The following is a 12,011-nucleotide window of genomic DNA, read 5'->3' as shown; positions in this document are numbered from 1 at the left end:
TACGCCCGCCATGGATGTGTTTGAGTATTCCCACAGACGGCGCCGATTGTGGAGGAGTGGTTTAGGAATACTCTTCTGATCCTGGGGGACACTAGTGATCCTTTTTTGGTTACCTGAAAAGGGAATAAACACTCTGGTCGGGGGTGCCAGAATTAGCACTCCGACGGGCAAGTCAGTCTCTAATCTCTGAATTACTTGTATTCTAAGTAAAGTGTAATAGTTCTCACATACCTCTTTCTGGTTGATGTTCTCCTATTTATATCTTTTCTTTCTTGGGCCTCAGAGTCGGGCCCATCTTCAATCTAGTATTCGGCTTCTCACCCAACCGGCGTTCCGACCGAATAGCATAGGAAGCCGAGTACATGGGTAAGAGCCGAACACTATATTTTAAATCTGGCTTTCCAGATTTGTTCATTCGGCTTATTTTACAACCCTCTAATATTCGGCCCCCATACAGAGCAAGAAGCTGCACTGTGAGCAAGAAATGTGTGAAAATAACCAGAAAGCTGGAAAAGCCCAACACTATACGGGGGAGATTTATGACGAGAAGATAATTTGAATGGAGCCTGACGAATGCTTGTCGGCTGTTGAAGGAATCTGGTGGGATGACGACGACCTACACCTGGCCCATACTGATGAGGATTGGGGTGAAGACCTTCCTGACAACACTTGGTATGTGGAAGAGGTTGACTATATGACGAGAAGTGGCCGATATTTCAAACCACTGCATCTAGACCAATTCGAGGCATCCGGGAAGGATAAAGAAGTAGAGAAACAAAAAGAAAAACTGTTGAAAGAAGAGGCTGTGTTGAAACAGTTGAAGAAGATTCAAGCTGATATATCTATCTGGGGTCTACTTATGGTTTTGCGAGTGCACAGACAGGCTGTACTGTTGGTGATGGATAAAGCTAAGTTGTCCATCAACACTACCTCGGAACAACTAGTGGGATTAGTCATCCCAGGAGGCGCTGCGCCAACTTTGACCTTTTCAGATAAAGAACTGTCGTCAGAAGGCTCTGCACACAACAAGCCTCTATACATATCGGTGGAATGCCGAGAAAGTGGCTACCAGTGATATTGGTCGACACCAGGTCAGCAATCAATGTCTGTCCTTGTCGACGGCTTATGCTATTGGCCTGAAACTAGCAGATTTTGTGCCTACAGCCCAGGTGATCTAGGTGTATGACAATACCAACAGAGAGGTGATGGGAACAATACATATCAAAGTACAGGTCGGCCCAGCTCAACATGATATTGACTTTCATGCCCTGGATGTTCCGGCCACTTTCAACTTGCTACTTGGGCGACCCTGGTTGCACCAGGTGAAAGCTGTCTCTACTACCTTCCACCAAATGTTGAAGTGCCCCCATAGGATAGGGGTGGCCATAGTATTCGCGAATTCATCTATACATCTTCTGCTAGAGGTTACTACACCTGTGCTGGAGATTGTGCATGGCGAAGAGGATGTTTTCCTTTCTGGGTTTACCTTGGCTGACGCCCGGGTAGTGCAAATTATATTGGTTGTTGATGAGGGCTTGTATGTCAACGCCCAATCTGTATACTTCATGAACAAGCTCCAACACATGCCAGGAATGGGGCTGGGAAGGAGTGGCCAAAAAGGCGTTACTGCATTGGTCGATGTGCCACATAACCTGTATGCCTTTGGTCTTGGCTATACGCCCACCAAAGAGGACCGTGTTAGGAAAGGAAAAGAGATGGTAGGAAGAGCCAGAGCTAAGTAGACAGGGAAGCACTACGAGCTTGTGCATCGACCGATCTGGGGAACCCTGAACGGTCATTTTGTTCGGAAGGGTGAAGACTTCCCATTCTGTGGTTTCCCCGAACCCTGGTTCAACTCTGAGAGACAGTGGATTCCTAGCTTTGAAATTTTCTTTGATTTGCAGTTGCAAGACAGTGAAATAGAGGAACAGACTAAACTGACTGTTGAAGCTGAAAAGAGCACAGAAAGTGATTCCAACAACAACGAGTTTGAAGTAGGAGCAGCACTGGCATGTCTCCTTTCGGATCGTCCAATCGACTCAGAGAGCTTGGGAGATAACTTTGACCATTTCCATGATCGGGGACCAACCGGGTGCGAACCCTTCTAGCAGCATCTTGGATGCATTTGATGCACCATCCCTCATTTGGCAGTTGGAGGAGGGTTACCTGTCTAGCACTTCTGAGTCGGGTAATGAACAAGAATCTGATTCCATAGAGTCTGTGGAGTCGGAATCAGATTCCAGTGTCTTTGAGTCTGGGTTTGGTATTCCTGGGGTTGATAACCCGGATGTCAAGGTTTTGTCTAGGTTGTCATTTTCTTTTTCCTTTGAGTCGGTTATAACCGAGGAATTGGATTAGCTTGACCTTGTGAATGAGAATGCCACTGCAAATTCCGAGTATTTCTTTGTGCCTCTTGTTTATTGCATTGATCATGATTTTCAAAATTTTGATGAAAACGATGAGGGATGAATTCCTCTGGTTTTGAAAAATTTGATTAATCAAGAGGAGGAGAGGTTTGCAAAGCCCTTCGTTGATGAAATCATTACTTTTAATGTGGGTACTGAGAAGGATCCGCGTCTAGTCCAGATCGGGTCCACGTTGTCTTCAGAGGAGTGCGAGCGCTTAGTCGCTTTATTAAAAGATTTCAAAGATGTTTCTACATGGTCCTACGAGGACATGCCTGGAATCGATCCTGAGATTGTAAAGCATCGGATCCCTCTTGAGCCCGAGGCCCAACCCATCAAAAAAAACTGCGGTGAATATGACTAGATTAGGCTTTGAAGATTAAAGAGGAGGTCACCAAGCAGATAGACACAGGGTTATTGCTAGTATCTGAGTATCCAACTTAGTTGGCCAACATCGTCCAAGTGCCGAAGAACGATGGCAGAATCAGAGTGTGTGTGGACTTTAGAGATCTGAATAGAGCCAATCCGAAGGATGACTTTCTTCTACCACACAACGATGAATTAGTGGACTTCACCACAGGTCACGCGTTGCTCTCCTTCATGGATGGATTTTCTGGGTATAACCAGATTTTGATGGCGCCCGAGGACAAAGAGAAGCTGCCTTCACTATGCCGTGGGGAACCTATTGCTACAGGGTAATGCTGTTTGGACTGAAGAATGCTGGGGCTACCTATCAACGGGCTGCAACCACAATTCTGCATGATATGATCCATAAATTGGTCGAGGTGTACGTGGACAACATGATTGTCAAGTCCAAGGAAAGAGAGGGCCAATACACCACCTTGAAGAAATTCTTTCAACAGATCAGAGAATATGGACCAAGGTTGAATCTATAGAAGTGTACTTTCGGCGTAACGGCAGGGAAAATGCTGGGTTTCTTGATTACACAGTGGGGCATTGAGGTAGATCCTTCCAAAATCAAGGCCATCTTAGAAATGCTAGCACCAAAGACTGAAAAGGAGGTGTGGGAGGCTTTCTAGGTAAAGTGCAATTCATAAGACAGTTTATTTCTAAATTAACCTTGACTTGTGAACCACTTTTTGGTCTTTTGAAGAAAGGAAAGAAGTTCCAATGGGATGATCGATGTCAATTTGCTTTTGAGCAGATCAAATAGTACCTTCAGAATCCACCAGTGTTGTCGCCGCCAGAGCTGGAGAAGCCTTTGATTTTGTATCTATCAGTAACAGACACAACAATGGGCTGCATGCTTGCTCAGGAATCCAAGGATAAGGTGGAGAAAGCCATAAACTATTTGAGCAAGAAAATGCTGGATTATGAGATTCGTTACATCCCACTGGAGAAAGCTTGCTTAGCCTTAGTATGGGCTACCAAGAAGTTGAGGCACTACTTATTAGCTCACTCCGTAATCCTGGTTTTGAGATTAGATCTCATCAAATATCTCTTTGAGAAATCAGCACTTACGGGTAGGCTAGCCCGTTGGTTGCTTCTTCTATCTAAATTTGATCTGAAATATGTTACTCGCAAGTCGGTCAAAGGGAGAGCAGTAATAGAGTTCTTGGCAGATCACCCAGTGGAAGGGGATGAAGCGGTGGAATACCTGTTCCCAGATGAAGCAATTCTGCAAGTCGAGGAAGAGATTTGGACAATGTACTTTTACGGAGCGTCTAATCAATATGATTATGGGATAGGTGTGTTGCTGATAGCACTTGGCAATTCCCATATACCCTTAGCCTTCAAACTTTAGTTTAAAGTATCCAACAACAAAGCAGAATACGAGGCGTGTATGACTGGTTTGGAAGCTGCCCTGGAATTAGGGGCAAAAAGGTTGGATGTCATTGGGGACTCGAACCTAGTTATGTCTCAAGCAAAAGGAGACTGGAAGGTTAAAGAGGAAAAGATGAAGATCTATCACCAAACCTTGGACGTTCTGATTCCTAGGTTTGAGAAGCTGACTTTTACGCATCTATTAAGAGAGAACAACAGGTTCGCTGATGCCTTATCAACTCTATCTTCCATGATAGACATTTCGTTTGGATTCCGAATGCGTCCGATCATCATTGAACAGAGATATACGTCGGCCTATGAGTCTATTGCCGCAATAGATGAAGTTCAAGATCAAAACCCTTGGTATTATGATATTTGAAACTTCTTGAAAAAGGAGGTTTATCCACCAGGGGCAATGCCAAAGATAAAAGGGCAATACGGCGGATGGCCGTCCAATTTATCATTTGCAGAGGTAAGCTGTACAAAGGGGTCATCTGGGAATGCAAAAGTTGTGTGTCGACGTAGAGAAACCAAAGCGCCTAATGGTGGCCATCCATGGAGGAAAGTGCGAAGCGCATATGAACGGAGTAATGTTAGCCCAGAAGATTCTCAGGCAAGGTTACTATGGAGGAGGATTGTATCGGTTTTGTTTGGCGATGCCACAAATGCCAAATTCATGCTAATCGTATGAATATCCCGCCATCGAAGCTGTACAACATGACTTCACCATGACCTTTCTCAGTCTGGGGAATCGACGTTATCGGCGCAGTCACACCGAAAGGGTCAAATAGGCATGAATACATTCTGGTGGCAATTGATTACTTCACAAAGTGGGTGGAAGCTCAGTCCTACGCAGTGTTGAAAGAAACGCATGTGGGTAAGTTCATTCGAAACAACATCATTTACCGATATAGAGTCCCGAATGAGATCATTTCAGATAATTGCTCCCATTTCAAGAAAGAAGTGATCAACTTGTTGGAGAAATACAACGTGGCTTTCCATAAGTCATCCACATATTGGCCGCAAACCAACGGAGCTGTTGAGGTCACCAACAAGAATATCAAAGCATATTCTGCAAAAGATGGTTGAGACTTACAGGGACTGGCCAGACAAATTGCCATTTGCACTCTGGGGCTATAGAATTTCAATCTAGACAATCCCTTATTCTCTTATTTATGGGATGGAATCTATTTTGCCAATCGAAATAGAAGTCCCTTCGCTGCGAGTTATGGCTGAGTGTCAGATAGCAAATGTGGGCTGGCAGTAGAGCAGGTTTGAAGAACTCATGTTGTTTGATAAGAGAAGGCTGAAAGCAGTATACCACGTTCAGGGTTATCAACGCAGGATTGCCAGGGCTTTTAACAATAAGGTTAAGTCCAGGAATCTCAAGGAAGGGGATTTGGTGCTGAAAGACAACCGAGCTCCTATCCATGACCCTAGGGGTAAGCTCAGACCCAATTGGACTGGTCCTTACATCATCAAAACTATTTGGTCTGGTGGAGCTGTTATTCTCATGGACCTAGATGGCTTAGAATTTTTCCAACCGATCAATATGGACAAGTTGAAAAAATATTATCCCTGAGAGGCTCGCTAGGCCGAAAACCCGGAAGGGTGACCTAGGCAAAAATTAGAGCACAAAAAATAGAAAATAAAGAAAAACTGAGCTCGCAAGGTTGAAAACCCTAAAGGGCGGCCATGGCAAAAGTTAGGGCACAAAAAGAGAGCGCTAATACTTGAGTGAACCCGAACCGAACTACGTAAGGCCTGATTCTCATCTTCGGGATACGTAGATAACTTCATCCTGAAGTTCGGCCGTAAATAGCTCCAACTCAACTGTCTTGTCCATGTGTTTGATCAGGTCATCTTTGTCCGTTCTTTACCTGAAAGTTCGGTCGTGTTCCTTACTCTGAGAGAAGAGTTGGTTACAATACAGAGCAGTGTTATTCAGTCAAGGGGCAATTTGTGATCTTTGGATTCGGGGTTGTACATCTCGAGGATAGATTATGTGTGTGTCAAGTGGTGATCCTTATCGAAAATGGTTTTGATAAGTTTTGATAAAAGTTGATTTTTGTTCAAATTTTGCCTTTTTCAACTTAGACCATTTTTGGACCAAAAGGAAAACTTTCAGTGCCCACAACTTTAATTTCATTGATTTCAATACAAAGTTCTCCAACTCTCGATACAAATCAAAGTTGCTTTTATTACATTCATGAAACTTGAAAAGTAAGATAAAAATAATAAACTAGGGGCATAGATAAGTCAGGTGCTCCTACGTCCCCCGCTTGTGCTTGTGGAAGGTTCTGATGCTAAAGTGGGCCCGATTTGTGCCTCATCTTCTAGCCAAGTCAGGCACTCGCTAGAAAGGGCGCAGCTGAAACTAGGGGCAGGGGCTAGAAGCTCTCTTGTCCTCCAAGCAGTGAGGTATCTAGCCAAATATGAACCTCGGATTGGGAATAAAACCAGGTACTCTATCTCCTCCTTTGGGCAAGTCTGATCATGTCCAAACTGATGTCTGAACTAGAACGGAAAGTAGAATACATAGTGTGTAAGACCAATCAGCTTAACGCTAGGTGGCCGAGTCATGTTGTAGCTCATTTCGGTCAAATTAAGTTAGGGGCAACGCCAAACAATGTTAGTATTAGACCTGTTGCACATCTAGTGGCACCACCATCCCTCATTTGGGAAATTCACTAGCTGTTGGCGAAAAAAGTATGCTCGGGCTGAGTATGCCGGACAAGAGTCCACCACCTTCAGCTTGTGCATTAGCTATAGTTGGGGAGGGATGAAAGAAAAGAGAGATTAAAGAATAGAGAGGTGTATGTTGAGAGAAAATTGAGAAAAGGGATTTGAGAGAAAAACAGAGCATGAATGCCGAGTGATGTGAGAAACACATATTAGAGAGGGTGGGAAACATTACCGGAAAAAGTAGTGGACTTCCTGCGAATTTGTTTGTCTCTTGCCAATGGAAGGCGTCTAAGCCCATCAAAGTCTCGGCTAATGTCAAGCCAATGCAACTCTTGCTCTCTTTCAGGCCTTGCGCCACTTTAATTAGCCGAATGCTAGACCCTTCGAAACTAGGGACAAGAAGGAAATGAGCCAACATGCACAAACAAAGGGCGTGTTGCCGAAAATCCCCCCAAAGGAGATTACCTTAGTCGTCCACTTTAGAAAATCGACTGATGAAGCTGGGAATGTCCAGCTCTTTGTTGTGGACCAAGGATCGAGCCTCGTGTAGAGTAAGCCCGCACATCCATCCTAAAGCTTGGATGTGGCCAAAGTGGGGTTGAGGTATGATTTCCTCATCGCGTTGGGATTCCATTAGTGCCTCAAATTCTTTGATTGTCGGGCATATCTCTTGTCCCCCAAAGCAAAAGACGTGTGTAATCGGGTTCCAACATCTACCGCGGCATGAAGAAACAGAAAACAAAGCTGAGAACGACTAAGGGAGAAAAGTGCATTTATGTTGAAACCCCAAAAATTCACCTTTTCCGAGCCATCCAAAGTCGTAATCCAATTGGAGAGTTTTTTGGCGAAAAATGGCTTCATTTATGAAGAATTTGCAGCTGAAATGAAGAAACTACAAAGTCCAACCTTTTGTAGAAGATAAGGCAATGAGTGGAAGCCAGGTGTCAACAATTTAGAGGACTTGCACATTGATGGTTGGCAAGCCACGGCCACCTCACATGACCGACAATCACCACTCATGGCCGGCAGTCTCTCACTCTAACCTGCTGTCCTTCTTTGTACTGAAAAGTGCTGAAAACACGTGTTTTGTTCTGTTCTTTGTGTGTTTTAGAGTCTTGTTTTGAGTCCTTTTGGGCTTTAGCATGTTTGTTAAGTTTTATTCGTGTTGTTTTGCTTATCGAGTTTTATTCATGTTGTTTTTGTTTATCAAGTTGTGGTCGTTTTGTTTATCGAGTTGCATATTGCTATTATTTCAGTTGTTGGTCGGTTCATTACCTGATTAAGACTGTTGTGGCAATACAAGTGTTCTGTTTTCATTATCAAGTTCAATCTCATTTCCATGCTAAGCGATGCTTATGATGCAAAATACAACACTTTTTCAAATAAAAACTGGTTTTCATTCTAATCATGGTTGTTTTTACAAAAGTGCATTACAAGTTTTAAATCAAATAAAACCTATCTGAAACTATACAATGTGCTAAAACTAAAAACAAAAAGAAACTAAGCAAAAGTAAAAAAATCAGCGCTGGTCGCCTACGGCCCGAGAAGCTTTCTTCGTCCTCTTCCTCGGAGGAGAGGACTCTGGGGCACTGTCTCCATCAGTGCCGCTGTCTGAATCTCCCTCTGAACCAGAGTCTGAACCGGAGTTATCTCCACTCTCCACCTCGGCATAGCCCCCCCTCTCGGAACCTGAGCCAGCGTCATCATCCCCACTCTCAGATGACTCTGAATACTGACTCGCTGCCTCCTCAGAGTCGCTCGTCTCGGCATCATCATCACTCAGAATGGGCTCTGAAAGGCTGCTCTCGTCTCGAATGCCCCTGGCTCTGCCTCGGCCACGTATTGGAGCCTGTCTCTCTCTTCTCCCTGCTGTTGGAGGAGGTACTGCTGGTGCAAGTGTTGCAGCTCTCGTTGGTGCCATCGGCATGGGTGGGATCTGAAAAGACAGTTGGTGCATATCAGTTATAGCATGTGTATCAGATGCAAGCATAATATGCAGAATGAATATATGCAGAAGTTTGATACAGTGTATGCAAAATGAGTATATGCAGAAGTCATATACAGTGTGTGAATACAGCATGCAAGCGCAGTGTATCAGATGTGGTCTATCGATGCAATGTATCAGTGCAGTTTGGAAAGTTTTCAGTTGAAATGTTTGTGTCAGTGTGTTAGTGAAAAGTTGATGCCTAGAATGGAAAACTAAAGAAATTATCTGAACACCGTAGAGGCTGAGCAGCACCTCTCTCCTCTGTATCATCCCTATTAGCGAGGCTATCATCTTGAGGGCGCCTCCTGTATACTCGATCGGTGCCTGCAAATGTATTTGAATGATTAGTATCTACTATAGATATATCTGAAATGAAATATAGAGTGCAAGTGCTAAAGTGTGGTTCATACCGGAGTCCGGAGTCGGGCCTCGGATCCTGACAAGCTCATGACCAGCTGTTGCGGGCTCAATCAGGACCTGGTAGGCCTCTCCTGTGTGTCACTAGCAAGTCAGCGTGGTGGGAAGCTTTGGCCAATCAGCCCTCTGCCTCGCTCAGGAAGCCCCTCTGCCATTGGCCTTGCTCGCCTGGGTCACTCTGCTTCTCGCTCTCATGGCAGGAGCTCCCGCCTCCTCATCTCCATGAACACCCGTTAGGGGCGACATCAAGTGTGTCTGGATGAAAGCTGCATAATCACCCTCCGCTCAAAAGAAGACATCTAAGCCCACCATGAACTAGATGACCTCCTCAACGGATAGGCTCTCGGTGGACTGCATGGACTCTAGTGGAGCCATCGGGATGGCTAGGTCAGGCACCCCCATGATTTGGCACATGTAGCACTCACCTAAAAACTAGGCCTGGCAGACCGGACCCTCAAGCAGAATGCGGCAGCGGGAGACGGCCTAGGCGTCGACAAACTGATCCTGCACCCCCTCTGGCATCAAGGCCCACAATTGCCACGTGATCTGCAAATAGAAGTTGTACAGATTATTAGTTGTTATCAGTTGCTAAATGTGTGAAGATGAACTGTGTCAAAGCAAAAATGACTGTGTTGCGGATTACCGTGTTGAAGTACCGGCGGAAGAAAGTGAAAGGCTCACGGCTCCTACGGCGAGGCTGACCGTCATACACCTGCGAATAAGGGACTGGCAACGGGAGCTCCACTATAGGCTCTGGGGTGAGAGTCAGAAAGTATGCGTATACCCATAACTGCAGGGAAAATGTAGTGGTATGCGATCAGTACAGTATTGAGTAGATGCAGAAAGTGTAAAATAGAAAGCATAGTGTATGAACAGTGTTTGAGCAGATACATAAATGCAAAGCAAAAAAGCATGTATTGAGATAGATGTAAAGCAGAAACTGTAAAGTAAATATGAAGTGCAAAGAGGGAACTGAGATGTGCACCTCCCAGGCTCGCCAGTAGCCTCTAATCAGGTCTCCCCGCAGACTGGAGGTAGAGCTCATGTATCTATATAGCGTAGTGAGGCCAGCTTTGCCCCAGTCGTAGAAATGGACCCGGGGAAGGGTCACCAGGGCACTCAGTAAATACAGGCCAATGGTATTTCACCTGTTCAAAAACAAGGTGGTATCGAAGACAAACATGAAGAAGCCCTTGGCGTACTGCTCGGCCTTCTCCATCACGTCGGGCTCGGTTCCTCTGAATTGCTCTGTGAACCAAGTATATCTCACCATCGCTGTCCAGTATATAGGTGGGTATCCCCCTAGCAGCTCGAACTAGGCTGCTTTCCACTCCTCTATATCTGTATCAATAGAGATCAGACCACCTCCTACGTCAAAGCTGGTGATCATGGTGAAGTCATAAGGAGTCATCGTTATCTCCCCTGCGGTAGAAAAGTGGAAGGAGTTAGTGGTATCCCACTACCTCTCCACTAGTGCTCCTAAGAGGGGATGACTCGCGATGACCCGGGTCAAGCTAGAGCAGAAGAGGCCGAAGCTTGCCTCATCTATGATATCTCGGACTCTAGCTGGGAGCTCATCATACCAGTCTCTAGCGGTCATAGCACCATAGCCTCTGAAGGCACGAGACTCGCCCTGTGGTAAAAGACAATGCAGTCAGATATAAAGCAGTGCATGAAATGCATCATATAAGGGCAGTGCATGAAATGCAGTCAGATGATGGCAGAGTGCATGGTCACATACAAGGCAGTGTATGAAATGCAATCAAGTGAATCCAATACAAGGCATTGCAGGAATTGTACGTAACTAAAAGCATAAATACATGAGGCAGAAATACATAAAAACAGGGTGCTTACCTTAATGGCAATAGCCGACAAGTGAGACTCCAGTCTCTCAACAAAAGGTCCTCCAGCGCACTGCGGGTGAACTCAGTGAAGCGTCTGATGCCTCCAAAAGTGGGCAGTATGTGTGTTTGTGGGTGATATCTCGTCAGGTCAAAAGGTCGTACCCTCAGTGGTAGCGGCTCTGGCTCAGCCTCGGGCTTGAACTTTGCCTCTAAGTCAGCCTCAAGATCAGCTACCAGCCCCTCTACCTCTGGCACATGTGGAATTACTGGGGGAACCTTCGGAGGAGCCTCGTCATGAGGAACCTTGTCCGCCATCTGAAAATAGGTGTGAAATGGGTGAAAAGTGAAGAAAAATGAAGAAAAAAGGTAAACTTGAAAAAGTCAAACTCCAGGAGAGAGAAAATTGAGAAAAAAGTCAAAGCTGGGAAAAGTGCACAAAACTCGAAAGAAACTCGAGGGGAACAAGCCTAGAATGGTGGCAATAAGGAAAGAAGCACTGAAATTAAGTTTCAATCGGTTCAAAGTGATGAGAATAGAGAAGGTTTAGCTGATCAACTTCGCGTAGGGCGTTGGAAAATACGTAGAAAGTGCAAATCTAGAGAGAAGGAAGGTCTAGAGAGAGAGAGGGAGATGATTTTCGGGCATGAGGAAGTGAGGAAATGAAGTGTGGTGGCTCATACTTAAAGGCCCGAGCTGAAAAGCCCATTTTACCCTCGATCTGCCATCGATGGCCAGCAAGGTCTACCAATGTTCGACACCTGGCCGGCGGCATTCCCTCATGGCCGACAGATGGTTAGCAGCATTCTTTGGATTCTTGATGCTGTTTTGTGTCCTTGGTTTCCAAGAAGTCAAGGGATTGTTCACTGTTTGGTTTAGAATGTTTCTACA

Source organism: Camellia sinensis, chromosome 7 (genome assembly GCF_055761805.1).
Source record: "Camellia sinensis isolate YWXY chromosome 7, ASM5576180v1, whole genome shotgun sequence".
Classification (NCBI taxonomy): domain Eukaryota; kingdom Viridiplantae; phylum Streptophyta; class Magnoliopsida; order Ericales; family Theaceae; genus Camellia; species Camellia sinensis.
This window is presented reverse-complemented; position numbering follows the sequence as displayed.